At 39.2% G+C, this 21951-nt stretch overlaps 1 long non-coding RNA gene across 1 annotated transcript in view; it reads right to left on the bottom strand.

The window, feature by feature from the left end:
* Window positions 1-21050, bottom strand: part of LOC122456281 — a 42508-nt gene extending 21458 nt beyond the window's left edge. Inside the window, exons 1-2 of the long non-coding RNA XR_006275088.1 lie at window positions 20923-21050; window positions 3302-3422 (exon numbers count right to left, since the gene is read on the bottom strand). This is a non-coding gene — a long non-coding RNA (uncharacterized LOC122456281). The remainder of the gene's footprint in view (window positions 1-3301; window positions 3423-20922) is intronic.
* Window positions 21051-21951: the final 901 nt, after the last annotated feature.

The following is a 21951-nucleotide window of genomic DNA, read 5'->3' as shown; positions in this document are numbered from 1 at the left end:
TGATGCACTTCCCAACCTACTCCCTTGGACTTGTGGATCAAATACTTGTGGGAATAGAATCCCTTTGCTGATATTCAAGAGGCACTTCTATCCTGTTTAAGTGCAAAGAGTCTGGATCTGCTGAAGGAGAAGTGACTTGTGAGAGGGGTCCCTGAAATATGATGGGGATAAGGAGAGGGAAGGGGGAATAGACAAGAATTGGATGGCATAATCCAATCCCACAGTGTTTAGGATCCCACTGTTTGTGGTTATTGCTTCCCAAGTTCTGGAGCCTGGTTGCAGAAAAAAGCTTGGAAACATGAAGCACGTACCACCTAAAGATTCAGAAACCAGAAGGAAAATAAAAAGAGCTCAAAATGGCTTTTTTTAAGTATCATTATTTTTAAGCCAATCAATTGATTTTAGGAGACCTGATTCATAATTCTGAACACTTCAGTTTGGCAATACTGCCTTCTATAGGATCTTAGACCCTGGTTACATAAATCTGCTTGCAGGCTAATATCTTGAGGTGAGGCTCTGTGTGAAATGTTAACTGACTCATACTAGGGTCGTATGCTTTATTGGTCTGCATTCTCTGCATACGATCTGATTCCATCCAAAAACAGAAGGACGGCTCCTCTAAGATAGCACTGAAATCAGAACAACACACAAAAGTGCCTCAACAACGTATAAAAGGAAAAATTGCTGTTTGTTCCTGATTTAGATTTCACAGATAAGCAGTCGATGAAGCATCTTTATCTGTGGGGGCTTTGCAGTTCCCTACTGGTAATTTAATTGTAGTATAATAATTTGTGTTTTTTTAATAATTATATCAGAAAGGAATACAGGATAACCATATATTGTTCTACTACACTCTCTATAAAAAAATAGCATCAGTCTTCAAGATTTTCCAGGAAAAAAAGTATACAGATAAAAGGTTTTATAGCAAAGTGACTCTGAATCCACTAAATTAATCTTACATTCCAATCAATCTGCAAAATGAAAAGACACTCGACTCAGTCTGTCAGTAAAGTAAAATGTAACTGATCAACTCAATGGAAATCCTTTTACAAGATTGTACTTTGATGAATAATATAGCCCTGGTTAAACTAAATGATGTTCCTGATACCCATATGAATAGTAATAGGGGTGAAATTTAAAATCTGAAAACTAAGGCCATCGATTCATCGCAGTTAACTCATGCAATTAACTCAAAAAATTAATCACAATTAATCACAGTTTTAATACCACTGTTAAACAATAGAATACCAATTGAAATGTATTTAGTATTGTTGATGTTTTTCTACATTTTCAAATATATTGATTTCAATTACAACACAGAATACAAATTGTAGAGTGCTCACTTTAAATTATTTTATTACGAATATTTGGCACTGTAAAAATGATAAACAAAAGAAATAATATTTTTTCAATTCACCGCATAAATACTGTAGTGCATTCTCTTTATTGTGAAAATGTAACTTACAAATGTAGATTTTTGTTACATAACTGCACTCAAAAACAAAACAATGTAAAACTTTAGAGCCTACAAATCCACTCAGTCCTACTTCTTGTTCAGCCAATTGCTAAGACAAACAAGTTTGTTTACATTTACGGGAGATACTGCTGCCTGCTTCGTATTTACATCACCTTAAAGTGAGAACTGGCATTTACATGGCACTGTTGTAGCCAGCGTTGCAAGGTATTTATGTGCTGGAAATGCTAAACATTCATATGCATGCAGGGGACTGGACTAGATGACCTCTTGTGGTCCCTTCCAGTCCTATGATTCTATACCTCAATGACCCTTCATGCTTTGGCCACCATTACAGAGGAAATGCTTCAATGCTGATGATGCTCATTAAAAAAATGTGTTAATTAAATTTGTGACTGAACTCCTTCGGGGAGAACTATACGCCTCCTGGTCTCTTTTACCCACATTCTGCATATATATCTCATGTTATAGCAGTCTCAGATGATGATCCAGCACATGTTCATTTTAAGAACACTTTCACTGCAGATTTGACAAAATGCAAAGAAGGTACCAATATGAGATTTCTAAAAATAGCTAAAGCACTTGACCTAAGGTTTAAAAATCTGAAGTGTTGTCCAAAATCTGAGAGGGATGAGGTGTGGAGCATGCTTTCAGAAGTCTTCAAAGAGCAACACTCAGATATGGAAACTATAGAACCTGAACCACCAAAAAACAAAACAACCTTCTGCTGGTGGCATCTGACTCAGATGATGAAAATGAACATGTGTTGGTCCACACTGTTTTGGATCATTATCGAGCAGAACATGTGTCCTCTGAAACTGTGGTTGATGCATGAAGGGACATATGAATCTTTAGCACATTCAGGTGACATTGTAAACAAGAAGCAGGTAGCATTATCTCCTGCAAATTGTAACCAAACTTGTTTGTCTGAGTGATTGGCTGAAGAAGGACTGAGTGAACTTGTAGGCTTTAAAATTATACATTGTTTTATTTTTGAATGCAGTTTTTTTTTGCACATAATTCTACATTTGCTAGTTCAACTTTAGTGATAAAGAGATTGCACTACAGTACGTGTATTAGATGAATTGAAAAATACAATTTCTTTTGTTTATTACAGTGCAAATATTTGTAATCAAAAATAAATATAAAGTGGGCATTGTACACTTTGTATTCTGTGTTGTTATTGAAATCAACATATTTGAAAATGTGGAAAACATCCACAAAGATTTAAATAAATGGTATTCTATTATTGTTTAACAGCACAATTAATCGCGTGATTAATCGAGATTAATTTTTTAATCGCTTGACAGCCCTACTGATTACCTGAGCAAGGGTTTTCTTTGTTTCATAAAAGAGATCCTACTAGTGAACAGTTTGTTAAATATTTAATTGAGCAGTATCGTACTATGAAAGGATGAGATCCTGTAAAATAAACATCTTGACAGCACTCCAAGATGGAAAATTCCCAGCCAGCATAAGTTTGGGGTGATTCTGAATGTTTTGCTCCATGCCATAAATCTGAATCAGAACAAAGTCTTAAATTTTTTTGAACAGTTTTTAAAGGTGTATGCTACAACACTATTTCTTGCTTTTTGGATAATTAGCTTGGGACATTATGCATGAAATTGCAACAGGGATAAGCCATAAGGCAGCACTTTCTATTTCTGTCTAAGCTCTCCTGACAGTTCAGTTCATGCTTAGATTTCATCAGCACACTTAAAAGTCAGAACCTTCAATAGTTCTGCCATTCACCACTATGATAGAAATTAGCAATGGGCAAAATTTATATATTAGGGATGTTTGGATGCTTATCTTAACTATCCACACCTGTTGGTTCTGTAGAATTGGGCAGTAGACCTCACAAAGACAGGCTTCCTCCTGGTATTTTGACACTCAAGTGTATTTTGACACTCAAGCTGGAAACTGTACTACAGAGCGCAAGGGCAGTCTGAAAATGGAAAACAACAAGCAACTGGAATCAACCAAACCTTAAAATGACCAATAAAGGTTTGGTTGGAGTGTGGAATAAAAGTTCAGGACAGTTTTTCCCTAGTAGACATCAGGGCAAATTAAGTCAGATAAAAATATATTCTAAAATGTTTACCTCAGACTGAAACCAAGCCTGTAAAGAGAGCTCACACTGTATTCTGGAAAGTGTCCATTGAGTTCAGGGCAAGCTTTTGCCTATGTTTGGACTGAATGATCTTTTCTCAAATAATGTGTCTCTCTTGGCTGACACTGGAAATGGTATTAGAGGGATATTCTGTGGATATTTCAACTCCATTCAATATCAAGAAGTACTGGGGGAGCAGGGAAGAGAGAGAGAGAGCAAGAGAGAATGAGAGAGAGAGACTGTTGTGCTTTTCCTGCAAACTTGCCATTTGCCATGTGGAGGAAGGAGACAGACAGACAGAGAGAGGAGGTGTTGATTCCTAGTGTGCGTGGTTGCATTGCTGACATTTAGCAACAGTAGGTCTGACTTGGATTGTTGAAAACAGGCCAGGCAGCCTCAGAAGAAAGTTTGCAATATCTGAAAAATATTTTAAGAGGAGGAGAGTCACAGAGTACAAATATTATTAAGGGCAATACAGCACTAGCTATTTAAATGGTCAGTCGGTACAGACAACATAAACCATGGGACATCCCTCCATGCTTTCTAAGGGATAACTTCATTTGAGGGGTGGAGGGGATCACGCTTTTATTCCTAGTTAATTTTTGTTACTATTCTCCAGTGTACAGACAAGATCTTCAGCTGGTGTAAATCGGTGGAGCCCTGTTGACTTCAATGGAGCTGTACTGATTTACAACAGCTAAGGATCTAGTTTTAGAATTTTATTAGATCTTCAAGAAAAATCACAAATGTCTAAGCATTAGAAATAATTTGTTTACCAGAGTTACACTGATATGAATCTATTTTCAGAATCGCCCCTGATCTATACAAAGCACTATAACACAGCTACAGAGATTATCATAATAATACATGCAGGTAATTACAAAACACATGCTTGAGATTAAGGACCAAAACCAACCCTGTCATTTAAGTTTCCATATTACATTTTGATAAGATTCATTCTCATGTAGATAAGTAGTCTGAAAAGCAAATCACAATCGCCTGATCTCACAAAAGTCCCCTCAATCCAGGTATATGCAACCTAAAATGCTACCACGTCTTATGCAACCCAATAAGTCACACTAAATGAAATTTTGATTGTTCTTGGGGATCAATCTTGCTTTCTACACTGAGTTTTCCAGAACATATAAAATAGCCTAGACAGTTTTTCAGCAAAAATCAGTCTATCTTCTCATTATTTCAGAGGAAAGGTTTGTTATGATCATTAATTTTGGTGTAGGTTACATTACTTGCACTTTTCCTGGTTTAAGGTGGGTGGGATTATTGTGATACCTCTCTCTTTTATACTAGCTTCTGATTCCATGTTCTGTGCATTGCTGTGTTTGTTGTTCTCCATGGGTAGCACCCTGATATTTTGGGAAACATGCTTTAGAAATAACAAAGCAGATCAGTTGAAAAGGAAATTAAACTATTGATCTAAGGTATAATGTCCTTGTCTGAATGCATGCTACTAGAAAGGAATTAAGTAGTTGGAAAAAAAAGTTTGCCAAATTGGCTTACCAGGAAAACAGACACATACTAGTGATCCTGGCCATCAGTATAGAAATGTGTGGTCCTATTGAATAAAAAATAATGCCTTTGAATAATTTCTTATACAGAGAGATACTTATGGACACTGATGACAGATAGCTCCATTGTCCACTCTTTTCTGCTCAGTTGCTTTTTTCCCAGATGCCAAATTGGGAGAGCTTTCCTGCTGAATAGAGGCCATAGTCATTAGAAATCTACATTAATTTCTTTCCACAGTGGCACAACTCTTCCAACAGGGAGCTTGAAGCAGAATAAACCTTATCAGCAAAGGAGAATATCATTATGGGTTCCAGTAAGAAAGAACCACATGGAAGGATGTTGAAGGAAGAAGCGAAAGCAATAAAATAAATTATTTACACAAAAATCCATGTAGGAGCACAGGAATCTTTTTTACACTCACTTACACTTCCAAGTGGAAACAAAGAGGTGTTGAACGATAAATGATATTCTAAATACTATACACATTGTTCTTGGCAGGACGAAATGAAGAGAGAAAGGAAAATAAATAATAAACAAAAAAGATGCTCAGATCAACAAATAAAAAGCCAGATCTTCGCCATGTTTATTGGCATTTGTTTTTCTTTTAAAAATTTATAATTACTCTTTCATGATAAGGACTTCACTTCTCAATCCATTAAAATACTCCCATCCAAGTTATATGTAACTGTTTGTTGTGTATACACCTATTTTTATATAAACTAGAGATGATTATTTAGTTTTTTAAATAAAACATACAAAACTCCAAAAACTACGGAGATAGTTTGTGCATTTGAATTGAACGACTATTGGGAGAAAAAAAGTTATTTTTATCATATTGCATTTTAATACAGCCTCTGGATTAAATACTAATTAATTTGCCACCAAAGTTTGCTGTTAATCAGTTGCATGTCAGCATACATTCCAACTGACATTTAAATTATAAAATACAGTGGGATTATCTCCACTCATGCAAATTACCTCTTTATAAAAGTCAAAGTAAACATGATATGCACACTGGAGGTATCATTAGCCTCCCATTTACTCTCTATGTAGTCTTTTGGATTATAGTTTGTCTTCTTAGCTATAGATAAAGCATTCAGATAATCTCAAGAAACAAAGGGCTGTGGCTTTTAAGTAAACCTTCCGAGACACAAACTCTGATGACCAAGTTCACTAACATTTATCTCATTAGATTTATGTCTGACTGACCATGCTTCACAAATATGGAGTTGCTCTTTCTATAAGTTCATTGCTGATGATTCCATCACTGAGCACCTCAGTCTTGACTCATGCACAGAAGAAAAAATAGTCTGAAATGATCAGAAAGACGGGGCAATCCATTTGGGAAATGTCTGAGGACAAGTCAGTTTCCTAGCTTTATATAATATTATAAGAAACATTTCTGTCAACCAGGGGGAACAACTGAACTTGAAGAAAGATGGATTAAGTAGGAAGAATACAGAAAAAGAAATAATTGATATACCTTTTACAATAACAGCACGTGCTTCCTCTAACACATAACCAATGCTGCCCCCATTCTGTTGTATTATTGCACCTTGTAATTTCTGACACCCACTCTTTTTCTGCTTATGTGAGAGATGCATTGCCAAAAATCTATTTCCGTTATATAAAAAATATAACTAAATTGGGTCTGGGATTACAGGAATCCTCAGATCAGAAGGTAGGGAAGGTTGAAGACAATAACCATTTCCTTTAAATAAATAAATCTGTTTGTTAATCAGACAGGATTCAGCTGCTGGGATGAGAAGAGAGAAGAATAGTTTTTAGGCTCTCCGTTATAATAGGCTCTCACTTTTTATAGGCATTACAGTTGCAGTAAAAAAGACTCATGAGAGAGCCTATCTCAATGAATTAGAAATGGGCAAACTGGTTCTTTACACACAGAAAAGGAACCAAGTGAGATATAATGTGCCGGATACATATCATCATATGGGACAGCCGACTGTCATTAGTGTTGTAAAGCTCAGACTATCCTGCCAGACTTAGGTGGAGAAGGTCTTCAGAGCAATATTCTAAATTGGTCATGACAGATGAGAAAGAAAACTATGATTTTAACTTGCAATGGAAAGCTCCCAAAGGCCTCAAGCCCTAACTAAAGTTTGGGGGAGAAATGGAGGAAAAGTCTACCGAGGTATAGAATTTTACTGAGGTTTAGAACACTGAAGCCTTGACTAATTCTACTCTTCTGGCACAAAAAAGAAGAAAGCACTGGCTGTATATTTGTTGTAAAGAACACTTTTGAACTCTAAGGGCCACATCTTCAAATGAGCCTTCACTTGAACTCTAGGCATAAATTTATGTGGTTAACTGCAGTCACAAAGCGTAGAATGTAGTAAATATTGTCTGAGCTCCCAAATCTGAAAATAAGACATCCATATTATTTTGTTTGTGCCTGCAGTTTATGGTATATGCAAAAGCTCACGAAAGCTTATGCTCAAATAAATTTGTTAGTCTCTAAGGTGCCACAAGTACTCCTTTTCTTTTTGCGGATACAGACTAACACGGCTGCTACTCTGAAACCTGCATCCAGATGGAGCAGCATCGTAACCACTAGGAGGAAAGCATGACATATGTAGTGGCTGCTCCCTGTCTCCACCTAACTCAGGCCCAACTATACTGAGCTCTAGGCAGGTAGCCCCCCTCAGCCATATGGTATTTGCCCACTTAGGCTCCCCTGTTCCCTCTCTTTTTTTCCTTCCATCCTCACTGCACAGCAAAGAGAAGTAATTGTCCCTACACAAGGTTGGGAGAGTGAGATAGTTACCAAGGAAACAGGCTTAATTTGACAGATTTGGAAACCCTCCCCCAGAAAACATTTGAAAACTAGATGCAATCTGGTAGCATTTAAAGAACAAAATTAATGCATCTCTCTCTCCACCCCTTCATCTGTATTTCATTTAATCTATCTATTTACTGTTAGCTGTTCTAATTTTTCTGCCTTAGTTACGTTGATTGGGGGTAGGAAAAGTAAGAAATAAACCTGACATCCAGCATTAACCTATTGCCACAAAAAGCAAATGTTATCCTGGTACATCTCATAAGATAAATGATTGTTCTTCTCTATTCAGTCTCAGGAAAGGTTACATTGTACCCTTGCATGTGTGCACAGAGCATCTATTTAAATCCATGGGAGTCTCCATGCAACCAAAGTTTGAATTTTCTCCTAAGACTGCAACTTAGTCTGAGATTCTGCAGTACAGAAATGTCCCTGATTGCCTGGAGAAGTGCTATAAAAATTATTAAAGATACTGAGCTAGATCCTCTGATGCTGTACATCTGTGGTAGCTCCACTGACTTACACCAAGCCAGTGTAAAGCTAAGTTAATTTACACCAGCTGAGGATGTAGGCCATTGTATTTGAACTAGGAACTAGGTAGCAGCGCAAAGACGCAGCAGATAGGAGATATGGCAAAGGGTTGTAAATATGAAAACAACACAAGGAAGGAATTGCTCAGGATAGTCAGGTATGGAAAGCCGAAGAGTAACTGGACTGCAGCTAGAAAAAAAAAAAAGTCCACACTAGGAACCACGGACACATTTTAAATAGAGAGCTCATTCAGGCACAGGAATCATGCCCTCAGGGAAAGAACTATAACGCAACATCACTGGACACATTCCAAAGAAAGTTAAAACTTGTGTCCAAAATCTGCCTTCAGATGAATGCCTGGGGTTCAAACTGATTGCAGTTGGAGCTCCACGCGTGCATCCATGGGGACAATTTGCCCTTTTCAGATGGATGGCAGAAGGATTCCAGTGCTTCACTTTTGTAGAAAGGTAGACTAGATCGGTGCTTCTCAAGCTATCTGATGTGGGGGACTGGCAATTTTTTTTTCCAATGTGCGCGCAGACCAGCAGCCGATGGCTTGCAGACCGGCACCGGTCCACGGACCACCACTTTGAGTAGCACTGGTCGATGACTCAAGCACTTCCTTGCAATCCTAGAATCTATGCATTTTTATCATCTATATACCTAGGTATGTAGAAGGGTCATTGCTGCACATGAAGAACCAGCACTTTCCACAGTTTAATATTTTTTCCCATATAATAAAAAGCATTTATTTTTAATGCTTTGAGGATAAAACAAGGATAGATGTTGGGTTGTTAGGGTCACAGATAAAAACTTCCATGCAAAATTTATGAACAGTCTCTCTGAAATCGTTTCAATGCCTTTACTATACATTTCAGATGTCAGAAGAGGAACTTCAATTACAATAACTTGGGAATTTAAAAGCTTCATAAAAACAAGAAATGTGACATACTTGCAATACAAATTAAATGTGGATGTATTTATTTATTTTAGTTATTTATTTATTTTTGCAGCTATAAGTTGTCTCAAATAAATATGTGTGTAACCTTCTGATTTCTATGGTAACGCTTTAGAAAGGTGATAAAAAGGGTGTTATATAATGGGAGCAATTATCCCTATCAGACATAATTAGTAACAAAGTATTGGCTTTAGCTTTCTATATTCAGTTCAGCCTTAAAAGTACTATCTTTACTGACTGCTTCCCACTTCTACATAGACTCAGTGGGGAAAATCAAGCTACAAATCAAGGTGGTCTCTCATCCTTTTTTCCTTTAAAAGCAATAATTCAAATGGATGCAGTTCCAATTAGAAGGCAACTACCTGAAGAGACATAAAGCTTATTTGATTTAAACTGGATTGAGTAATGTATACATTTTTAAGTGTCTGATGCTCCTCATCCTACTTTTAAAGATGTTCTGGTTTTCATACTTTTCTAATATGATTCATAAAGCTAGTGAAGGTCTTTTCAGCATTCCTGTCAAATTTATCTATTTTATTTATCTACAATTGAAAATTAAGCTATTGTTTTTCAATAATAAGACAAATGCAGAATTTATTTTCTAGTACTTCTCCAAAAAGCAGCTTAATTTTAAAGTCTAACTGCAAGCATTTCATCTATTGCCTTGCTAATAGGAAAAGAATGTTAAAATTGCCAACTCTCAGCATCTGGGAAACAGATGTGAAAACAAAGGCAGAATCACCTGGGGACAGGGACACCTTCCTATCAAGCCCAATGTCTGGTGAAGCAGACTCATAGAATCATAGAATATCAGGGTTGGAAGGGACCTCAGGAGGTCATCTAGTCCAACCTCCTGCTCAAAACAGGACCGATCCCCAACTAAAACATCCCAGATAGGGCTTTGTCACGCCTGACCTTAAAAACTTCTAAGGAAGAAGATTCCACCACCTCCCTAGGCATTCCAGTGTTTCACCACCCTCCTAGTAAAAATTTTTTTCCTAATATCCAACCTAAACCTCCCCCACTGCAACTTGAGACCATTACTCCTTGTTCCATCATCTACTACCACTGAGAACAGTCTATATCCATCCTCTTTGGGACCCCCTTTCAGGTAGTTGAGAGCAGCTATCAAATCCCGCCTCATTCTTCTCTTCCGCAGACTAAACAATCCCAGTTCCTTCAGCCTCTCCTCATAAGTCATGTGTTCCAGTCCCCTAATCATTTTTGTTGCCCTCCGCTGGACGTTTTCCAATTTTTCCACATCCTTCTTGTAGTGTGTGGCCCAAAACTGGACACAGTACTCCAGATGAGGCCTCACCAATGTCAAATAGAGAGGAACGATCACGTCCCTCGATCTGCTGGCAATGCCCCTACTTATACAGCCCAAAATGCCATTAGCCTTCTTGGCAACAAGGGCACACTGTTGACTCATATCCAGCTTCTCGTCTAATGTAACCCCTAGGTCCTTTTCTGCAGAACTGCTGCCTAGCCATTCGGTCCCTAGTCTGTAATGGTGCATGGAATTCTTCCATCCTAAGTGCAGGACTCTGCACTTGTCCTTGTTGAACCTCATCAGATTTCTTTTGGCCCAGTCATCTAATTTGTCTAGGGCCCTCTGTATCCTATCGCTACCCTCCAGCATATCTACCTCTCCTCCCTGTTTAGTGTCATCTGCAAACTTGCTGAGGGTGCAATCTACACCATCCTCCAGATCATTTATGAAGATATTGAACAAAACCGGCCCGAGGACCAACCCTTGGGGCACTCCACTTGATACCGGCTGCCAACTAGACATGGAGCCATTGATCACTACCCGTTGAGCCTGACAATCTAGCCAACTTTCTATCCATCTTATAGTCCATTCATCCAGCCCATACTTCTTTAACTTGCTGGCAAGAATACTCTGGGAGACTGTGTCAAAAGCTTTGCTAAAGTCAAGGAACAACAGGTCCACTGCTTTCCCCTCATCCACAGAGCCAGTTATCTCATCACAGAAGGCCATTAGATTAGTCAGGCATGACTTGCCCTTGGTGAATCCATGCTGACTGTTCCTGATCACTTTCCTCTCCTCAAAGTGCTTCAGAATTGATTCCTTGAGGACATGCTTCATGATTTTTCCAGGGACTGAGGTGAGGCTGACTGTCCTGTAGTTCCCAGGATCCTCCTTCTTCCCTTTTTTAAAGATGGGCACTGCATTAGCCTTTTTCCAGTCGTCTGGGACTTCCCCCGATTGCCATGAGTTTTCAAAGATAATGGCCAATGGCTCTGTAATCACATCTGCCAATTCCTTTAGCACTCTCGGATGCAGCACTTCTGGCCCCATGGACTTGTGCTCGTCCAGCTTTTCTATATAGTCCTGAACCACTTCTTTCTCCACAGAGGGCTGGGCACCTCCTCCCCATGCTGTGCTGCCCAGTGCAGTAGTCTGGGAGCTGACCTTGTTCATGAAGACAGAGGCAAAACAAGCAGTGAATGCATTAGCTTTTTCCACATCTTCTGTCACTAGGTTGCCTCCCTCATTCAGTAAGAGGCCCACACTTCCTTGACTTTCTTCTTGTTGCTAACATACCTGAAGAAACCCTTCTTGTTACTCTTAACATCTCTTGCTAGCTGCAACTCCAGGTGTGATTTGGCCTTCCTGATTTCACTCCTGCATGCCCGAGCAATATTTTTATACTCTTCCCTGGTCATTTGTCCCATCTTCCACTTCTTGTAAGCTTCTTTTTTGTGTTTAAGATCAGCAAGGATTTCACTGTGAAGCCAAGCTGGTCACCTGCCATATTTACTATTCTTTCTACACATCAGGATGGTTTGTTCCTGTAACCTCAATAAGGATTCTTTCAAATACAGCCAGCTTTCCTGGACTCTTTTCCCCCTCATGTTATTCTCCCAGGGGATTCTGCCCATCAGTTCCCTGAGGGAGTCAAAGTCTGCTTTTCTGAAGTCCAGGGTCCATATTCTGCTGCTCTCCTTTCTTCCCTGTGTCAGGATCCTGAACTTGACCATCTTATGGTCACTGCCTCCCAGGTTCCCATCCACTTTTGCTTCCCCTACTAATTCTTCCCTATTTGTGAGCAGCAGGTCAAGAAGAGCTCTGCCCCTAGTTGGTTCCTCCAGCATTTGCACCAGGAAATTGTCCCCTACACTTTCCAAAAACTTCCTGGATTGTCTGTGCACCGCTGTATTGTTCTCCCAGCAGATATTAGGGTGATTGAAGTCTCCCATGAGAACCAGTCTGGGTCTGCGATCTAGTAACTCTAGTAACTTCCATGAGTTGCCAGAAGAAAGCCTCATCCACCTCATTCCCCTGGTCCGGTGGTCTATAGCAGACTCCCACCATGACATCACCCTTATTGCTCACACTTCCAAACTTAATCCAGAGACTCTCAGGTTTTTCTGATGTTTCATACTTGAGCTCTGAGCAGTCATACTGCTCCCTTACATACAATGCAACTCCCCCACCTTTTCTGCCCTGCCTGTCCTTCCTGAACAGTTTATATCCATCCATGACAGTACTCCAGTCATGTGAGTTATCCCACCAAGTCTCTGTTATTCCAATCACATCATAATTCCTTGACTGTGCCAGGACTTCCAGTTCTCCCTGCTTGTTTCCCAGGCTTCTTGCATTTGTGTATAGGCACTTGAGATAACTCGCTGATCATCCCTCTTTCTCAGTATGAGGCAGGAGCCCTCCCTTCTCGCGCACTCCTGCTCGTGCTTCCTCCCGGTATCCCATTTCCCCATTTTCCTCATGGCTTTTGTCTCCTTTAAAGCCTTCCTCACTAGGCAGCCTGCTTGCGAAGATGCTCTTCCCTCTCTTCGTTAGGTGGAGCCCATCTGTGCCTAGCACTCCTCCTTCTTGGAACACCATTCCATGGTCAAAGAATCCAAAGCCTTCTCTCTGACACCAGCTTCATAGCCATTCGTTTACTTCCACGATTCGATGGTCTCTACCCAGGCCTTTTCCTTCCACGGGGAGGATGGACGAGAACACCACTTGCACCTCAAACTCCTTTATCCTTCTTCCCAGAGCCATGTAGTCTGCAGTGATCCACTCAAGGTCATTCTTGGCAGTATCATTGGTGCCCACGTGGAGAAGCACAAAGGGGTAGCGACCTGAGGGCTTGATGAGTCTCGGCAGTCTCTCTGTCAAATCATGAATCGTAGCTCCTGGCAAGCAGCAGACTTCTCAGTTTTCCCAGTCGGGGTGGCAGTTAGATGACTCAGTCCCCCTGAGGAGAGAGTCCCCGACCACCACCACCCGCCTCCTTCTCTTGGGAGTGGTGGTCGTGGAACCCCCAAGGACAGTGTATCTCATGCCTTCCAATCGGGGGAGTCTCCTTCTGTTCCCTTCCCTCAGATGTATCATCTAGTCCACTCTCCACATTACTACCTGTGGAGAGAACATGAAAATGGTTACTTACCTGTATCTGAGTTGCTGGTACATGGACGCTCACCTTTCTTCTTCTGGAGGTCACATGCTGCCATATTGCTTCACCATCCTCCTGTCCCCACAATGCAGCCTGCTCTGAATCTTCAGAATGTTGTGTCCTTAGGAGCATATCCTGATGTCTCTCCAGGAAATCTTCAGTTTCTCTTATGCAATGCAGGGTCAATACCTGTTGCTCCAGACCTTGAACCTTCTCTTCCAATATGGAGACAGCTTGCACTTTGTACAGATAAAGTCGCTTCTGTCCTGTGGAAGAAAGACAAACATGGCACATCCAGTGCAGGTCACAACAGCTGAACACTCTCCATCCATATTACATTCCTTCTGCTCAGGCTTAGCCCAATTAGCAGGTTACACCTCTGGCCACACACAAGGCCCCATCCCTAAATGTCAGGGCAAGGGTAGACAAACACTAATTTGCTCATGCCTTTCACAGGGAGCAGAGGCCAGAGACTGGCTCTGGGTGACTGCTCCTCCACCATGAGGGCTTTTAGTTGTGGTGTGCTACAGGGCAAAGTCCTGTCAATCTTTGTGAAGCTAGCAGAAAAGTTTGTAATGCATTTGTTGGACAATGTCCTCAATACGCTAATGACACTCAGCTACGTCTCCTTTTCACTAGACCAGACAGAGCCACCTCCATCATTCACATCCATGTTGAAGACCTTTACTTTTTTGTGAGGCCCTGGACTGTGGTGTCCCTATACATATCTCATGTGGTTGTCAGTAGGTCTGTGGCCATTATGCTGTAGTGTACACAGCAAAGAACTACTCAGATGAGCCATATGCTGTCTGAGATAGTTGTGCTTAGTGATGTAACCCCTCTTAGTTCAGATCACCAAGAGATAACTCCTTGCCAGGGTGACAAAGTTGACGTCTATGTGTCTACTAACCACTAACCTGGTGGAATAGTGGTTCTAACCATTACCGAGTCCTGGATCCTCCTCTAGGTATGACTACTCAACAGAGATGAGTAGGAGAACTCATTGGGTGGAGCATAAACTTGGTAGGGGACAAGGAGGACATGATCTCTCCTATTCTCTGTGCCTGCAGCCTGCACTCAGCCTCATAATGCAGTAGCTGCTGGCTAGCTGAGAACTGGAAGGACTAGAGAGAGCTAAGGGAAAGAAGCTATAACATGGTGACAAAGCCCGATGCTCATTGACATACCATAGATGACACCAAGTTTGGGTGCTATGATTTCCAGTGGGTGTTCGTGCAGTTAAAGCAGCCAATCATAAATCACATAGATCTGCCTTTTTATGGAAAAGTTCCTTCCCTCTATTTTCACCCCTCTTGCCCCCATAAACAGAAAGCAGAGGCAGAATTTTCTCCAAATATAGGGCCTGATCCTCCAAACCTTATCAGGTGAATATCCCCATTAAAGTAAAGGGTCTTCTTACCTGAGTAAGGGCTTCTGGATAGGGGTCATATCGCTTGAAAATGTTTTATGTGAGATATCAGTAAGCAGTTTTACGGGGTATGTCAAAAGTTGGGACCTGTTAAATATCTGGGATGGAAGCTCCATTTTATGTCATGCTGATGAGCTTTCCTCTCCCCTTAGTTAGCTATGTTTTCTGACAACAGGCTGGGTGAAGGCTGAAATCTGAGCTATGATTTGTTACCTCATCCATAAATTCTCTTGCTTTTTCCTAAGTCAGACTGTTAATACTATTTATAGCAATGTCATTATCTGGAGTTGATATACAGCAATCTAACACTGTGTCATGTAGCTTGATATATTTTTTAATGAAAATTGAACAGCTAGTCCCTTCCTATGCCAAGCTTCAGTACTGTTAATCAGCCACATATTGTTCCTGAAACTTAATTGTTTTAAAACAATGATGTTAATTCAGATTGGTTCACAGGTAAAACTTGCCATCTGTGCAGCTGCTTAAGGAGACAGACATTGACCTTCAAACATCTGCACCTGCCTCAGTTCTCTAACTGACATGCGTGTACAGACAACTGGGAAAAATCTTCCTTTGCAGAACACAACTAACTACACAAAGCATACTAACACACCTCGCTTAAATACATATCTGTTTTGTGAACATTGAGAAGGGGTCACACCATAATGGGCACATAATGGGAAGACTTCTGGTTGACTTGGACTTTACTCTGGCTGCCTCCAAGGGCTCATGGGCAGCACACATGGTAGCTGAAGTGGCACAGTACCCTTTGGAAGATGCTCCCTTGAGCTCGACCACTTTCACCAGCTGCTGGGTTAGGGAGTGAGAATTCCCTTTCTCAGGTGTTCTCTTCCCATGTCTCCAAGCTGTGTCTTCCATCTATTAGTAAAAGGGCACCTCTGTGGCCTATCATGTGTTATTTCTATGGGGGGGACAGAGGTGCTCCATACAACTTACAGTTGTTTCTTCCTACACTGGGAGGAGTTTCATTCTAAACTTTGCCCACTCTGACTCCGGATCCTATGGGTATGTGGATCTGTGGAGTGCGCATACAGAATCACAATGGCCAGCAATGACAACCTGGCACAATCAGAGCCCACTTGCAATGAGAGCTTATCTGGAGCAGGCAATTGTAATGCAAAGTCAAATACATTGGCTCAAATTACAGCAAGCCAAGTTTAATTCTGATTATGACTCAAGAAACTCCCTTTCCAGACCAAGACACCAGTTTATTTTTTTCACAAGTAGAAGTTTACAAAACCTGCTTACCAGAACTGAAGGTTCACTGTGAGAATTGCCAGAGAAAATAATAGACATAGGCAATCATTATGACACTCGCAATGACCTTGTTGTAAAAACACCTGAGAGGTTGAATCTGAATATTTGCTCAGAAACTCAGATCTCAATAGGGTTTGAAGTTAAATGGCAATGTTTTCAATACTTAGAATAAATTTCTTATTTCTGATACTAGTAAACTTGGAAAGGTGTAGAGAGTGGCATATTATGGTGGGTCATCAGATGGTACTATTACAGATAGCCTTCTAAGTTCTCCTTAATGGGCTGTATAACTACTTAGATCTTAGGGAAATGTTTATTGTCAGTTCAGGGCTTTGTTTTTTGTTTGTTTGTTTTTAATAGAAACTCAGCATAAGTCTATTTTCTCAGCCTGAATCTATATGATTGAATTCATTCCTAGGAGCAAAGCTGCTAACTACAGGTTTTAGCCATGCAAAAAAACAAATACAATTATGGTGTCAAAACACTGAAAATATATTTTCACATGGGCTTGCAATCAGATTGTTAGAGGAGCAAACACTCAGATTTGAGTTGGGTGGGAAAAGTAACATTTCCCATTTGTATGAATGGATGTTTTTGTGAAGAATGAAGCCCAAATGAAACTTAGATCAAATCTGAATGAGTTAAATGGGTCTCAATAACTAATGATAATTTTTTGTACAAATTTTAAGACCATGGTAATCTTTTTTGTGTTGACAACCAGTACTGGAAGCTGAAGGAGAATTTCAGATCAGAATTAAAGGGCACTAGGTAAATGCAAAGTTGGAAAGTTTGAAGGGTTCACTTCAGCCAAAAATCCAGGAGTCTGCGTCTTTATCCAAATCCAGTTACAACTCTGGAATTCTTAGATACATGAAATTCATGGAGCCATCTAACAAGAATTCTCTCTCAAAACTCTAGTTTGCAACAATAACTTTTCTTCTTAGCCTTTGGCATTTCACTTCCCTGGCTGCAAGTAGGAAGTATGGGGTTCACAAAGTAAAAAAGATAGAGCTGTCTACATTTTTCATAGCTTGTAAGAGGTTTTGTTCAAGTTTTGGCTAGTTTGTATTGGTTCTTCTTGATATGTGCCAGTTCCCCCACTGTCTGTGCAGTTTTAATTCATAGTTGCAAGGGATCTGTGTGTCTAATTTCCCACACTGGGTGCTGAAAATTTACCAAAAAGCTATGAGAAATAATGAAAAAAGCATGTATAACTGAAAATGGTCTTAATCATTGGAATGCTGAAATCCACATGGCATGGAGGACTTGAAAGAGTTCTTGGGTTTGAAAAGCTGAAATTGAAAAGCACTGTCACTTTCTTTAAATACATTCTTTGAATAAAACATCCATTCCTGGCGCCAGAAGCAAGCTTCTAAACATGTTCAAGATGACATGATTGATAACAAGAATGCTCTTCTCAAGATGTTTCTAATTTCATCTTTCTGGTTCAAGAATGCTAAATTGCCAGCATGATGTATGGGGTAATAATAATGTATATTTGAACTAAAGATTAATATTTTTTAGGACAGCTAAGTACTAACAACTGAGTAAATCCTAAAAACTAATTAGTAACTCCTGGGAAAAGGTAAAGTCTAAAAATATGCATCTGAGTACAAATCAACTGCATTTGATCAAAGTGCAAACATTTAGGTGAAACTTTACTTTAAACACAAGTTCCATTGTCTTCAGTGAGTCTCTTTGCGTGTTTAAGCATGTGCGTATGTGATTACATGATTAGAGCTTGAGAAGATATTTAATATTCTTTTCACATTGACTAGCTGTTAAAGACTTTATTTGATTGGCATCCAACAGTAAGAAACTATCCTTCTCAAACCTAATGACAACTACATGCAGTCTAATATCAAGAACAATGTAGGTTCAGTAAATACACTAATGGCCAAAATCCTTTGCCCTGCCCACTCATTGGTGTAAAGCTAAAACTACATGGCCCAGTCATGCTGTATGGCCACAGACCCTTCCTTGGACCCTTGAGGTGGGAGTGGGGGGAAGCATACCACTGAACCTATTTGTGGAGCCATCTAATGAGAATTCTCTCTCAAAACTCCTGTTTGCAACAATAACTTTTCTTCTCATTCCTTCCCACACTTCTCATTGCTGCTGACTGAAAAACAGGGGAAAAAATTGGAACACACTATCATCCAAGCACTGGTCATTAAAAAAAGAGCTGTGATATTTAAACACTGTTGGTTACATTTCAGTTATCGGGGGAACCATTATTGAAATTGCAGACACGGTTTTAAAATATGTTCCATTGGGCTCCTGCACTGTCTCACCAAGACATTTCTTTACAGTACAATGATTTCTTTCAGCAGAAATATCAACTGTAATTAAAAAATTTATTAAGCCAAATCGATTTCATAAGTTCCCTAGTGAACATTTAGACTGTGGGGCTAAGCAAAATGGGTGCAGTTTTCCTTTAGATTTCATAATGCCATGTATGGAAAGTACAGAGAGTGCAGAAGTGTCTGAATGAGTGAAGAGATGAACAATACTGTAAGCTCACCACTGTGCTAGATTGTCCCTCTAGCTTCATTTATTTTAAAATGTACTAAGTGAAGCATTTGGTTGTGTAGCATCTCTAATTTTCTGAACCTGCTCTCAAGTTTATAGCATCCTGAATGGACTGTGAAGAATGCCTACCAACTTCGTAAGAATCCATTGCCACCATTACTGTAAAAAAAAATCTAGATCAGAAATTATGCACTAAGGTATTTCAACTTGCATGGTGTGTCTCTTTGTCCCACAGAAGTAAACTCTTTATTGTCGTTTGTAGTGTGCAATTTTAGAATGAAATGCAACGAATTTCAGTTTTGCCCTCTGGCACATGTACATAGATTAAAAAGTTACAAGCTGTTTTTTGTGACCAAAATGATTAGCCTTTTTATATCACCAGTTAACAAAATGTAAACAGGACAAATGTTCAGTTTTGGCCCAAAGAAAGTATCATTAAGTTTCATATAAACATTGTTCTTCATTATGTTGTCGGAATTTCCTTGAAAGGAATTTTATCATTCTATGATTTGAAATAGCTAGCAGGATAATATTAAAGCAATAAACTGTATGAAAGTATGCATTATGGCAGGCTTGAGACCTACATTGGACATCCTGAAAAGTTATTATCATGTTCTCAATTTAGGACCACAATACCTAACTGCAACTCATAATGTTAACTGTTCTGCTGTTCAGTCATTTTTACTGCTCATTGGAAAAAATAAAGCTGTATGCTATCATTTCAAATGTTCTTGGATGGCAGTTTGTTACAAAGAAGAGGACAAAAATATGTAACTTTTATATACACCTATTACTGTCATTTTTACAACCCAGAGACTTTAAAAGTTAAATTAAGACAATTGCTCAAAAGCAATTTCTAAATCAACAGTACTGCAGCAAAATGAAGGACAAATGAAGAGCTTGCAGCTAGTAGATATGAGTCATATTCTCTTACAAACTGATGGATATGTTTCATGATTTACTTCTTAACAAGATGATTTCTGCTGTTTGGAATTTTCTCAGGTTCATCAAAGTAATTTTATGGCATTTCTACCATCTTGCTTTATTGTTATAATGTTTTGTTATTGGCATATTTTATTTTTCCACAAAGCATAAAAATATCAAATTTTACAAACCACAAGACAGCATATATTATGCAATATAACTTGATCAGAAAATTAAAAATGTATTTGCAACAAGCTGATATTTGTAGCCTGAAACACACCACTACGTTAGCAAGCGTTGATTGTGCTGGGAAAGGGTTAAATGGGTGGTTCTGACTCATTGCCTGGTGGGTCCTTAACCTATCCTGAAATAAGGGAGGTGAGAGTGAGTTATTAAAGAGAGAGGATGTAGCCTGGGGTAGACTGTCGGAACTTTGAGAATGACTTAACCCAGGAAGAGGGTTTGAGTGAACTCTGTTCTAATACTGATAATAATAAAACAAGGAAGGGTTTCTGAGTTTACACAGTGTGCAACATTTGTTTTAGAGCAGTTGGGAAAAGCAGTTTATGAAAGCTAACAGAAGTCAAAGAATAATACACATTAATGGGGTGAAGAGAAGGTAGTTTAGGATAGATCATATACACAAAAAACAAGAGTTAAAAGTTAAATAGGGCATAATCTAATGTATAGAATAATAAACTTGTGTATCTAAATGGTGGCCATGGTTAACCAATTTATTTTATCATAGACTGTCTTTTCAAAGATATTTAAGGGAATGATGTAAAACTCGTATGAAAAAGCATAAATTTCATTCTAATGTAACCATGCTTCCATCCTATTGGAACTATAAATGTTTACAAAAAGCAGGAAAGAAAACTAGGAAAGGATATTTTATTCATGTGCACTACAGTCATGGTATGGTACAATACCTTCAGAAGCAAGGACCAACAATGTGTTGATTCTCTTAGCTGAAGTGGGAAAGGAACCTTTAAATGGCTCTTTGGAAAGGTTTTGCAGGATGAACATAAACTGTCATCACATGAAGTTTTCCATTGTCCCATCCTGCATTTAAAAGAAAGATTCAGTGTAATTTTGCTGAAGTATCCTAGTATCTTTTGGCTCGGAATCTTTTGCCTAGTGGTTGGCCAAATTTCATCTGCAACTAATAACAAGGACAGTAGATAACAGTCAACTTAAACATTTTAAATATTATTGTAAAATCTTTTTTACACCTGATCAAAAATCAAATTTAACCTAAATGAATATCTACAAATTAAGATTAATAGTAAACCCAGTTATCAGTGTACCAGATTTTCTTTTTGTTATGCAGTAAGGAAATATGAGTGTTCCTGACACATTTCTAGATTCAAGCTAGAGCTTCAGTAAACAGTAGAGCTAATTTTAGTAGAGTTGAAAACAGTAGAGCTGATTTTATAATAATTTTTCAAACACTTATGTGCTAGATATGCCCAGATGTATACATTGATGCTCATTCAGATTAATGGGACTACTTTCAGAATAAATTACTATGCAACAGAGGAAAGGCAGAAGAATCGGCCCAAAGTATTTTGTTTGTGAAAGTGGAACCTTATCTTTTGAGACATATTACTCTAGGCATAGTTTACTATGTTTTCATGACACGTTGCTTAAAATATAATACTTGCTAGAATGGTTAAATTGGGTGAATACAGCCTTTGCAGAACAGATCGGGATTTGTATTACCATTGAGAATTATAAAACATTTCACACCAAGAGAGAAAATATCTCAGAGCACACATCGGCTTGTCTCCTTTACACCTCTGAGAATGAGGCTGGTGAGGCAAGTAGTGATGGTAAATAATTGTAGTATTCTCACTCCCTTGTGCCCTCTTCTGGCACATACAGCTGTTGTTAGGCTGCAAGAGAACTTGGAGTGCCAAACAGCCTCCACATGAACCAGACTCTATCTTCACATTGAA

This window comes from Dermochelys coriacea, chromosome 12, assembly GCF_009764565.3.
Source record: "Dermochelys coriacea isolate rDerCor1 chromosome 12, rDerCor1.pri.v4, whole genome shotgun sequence".
Classification (NCBI taxonomy): Eukaryota; Metazoa; Chordata; order Testudines; family Dermochelyidae; genus Dermochelys; species Dermochelys coriacea.
The sequence above is the reverse complement of the archived record's forward strand: the minus strand, read 5'-3'. Positions and strand labels throughout refer to the sequence as shown.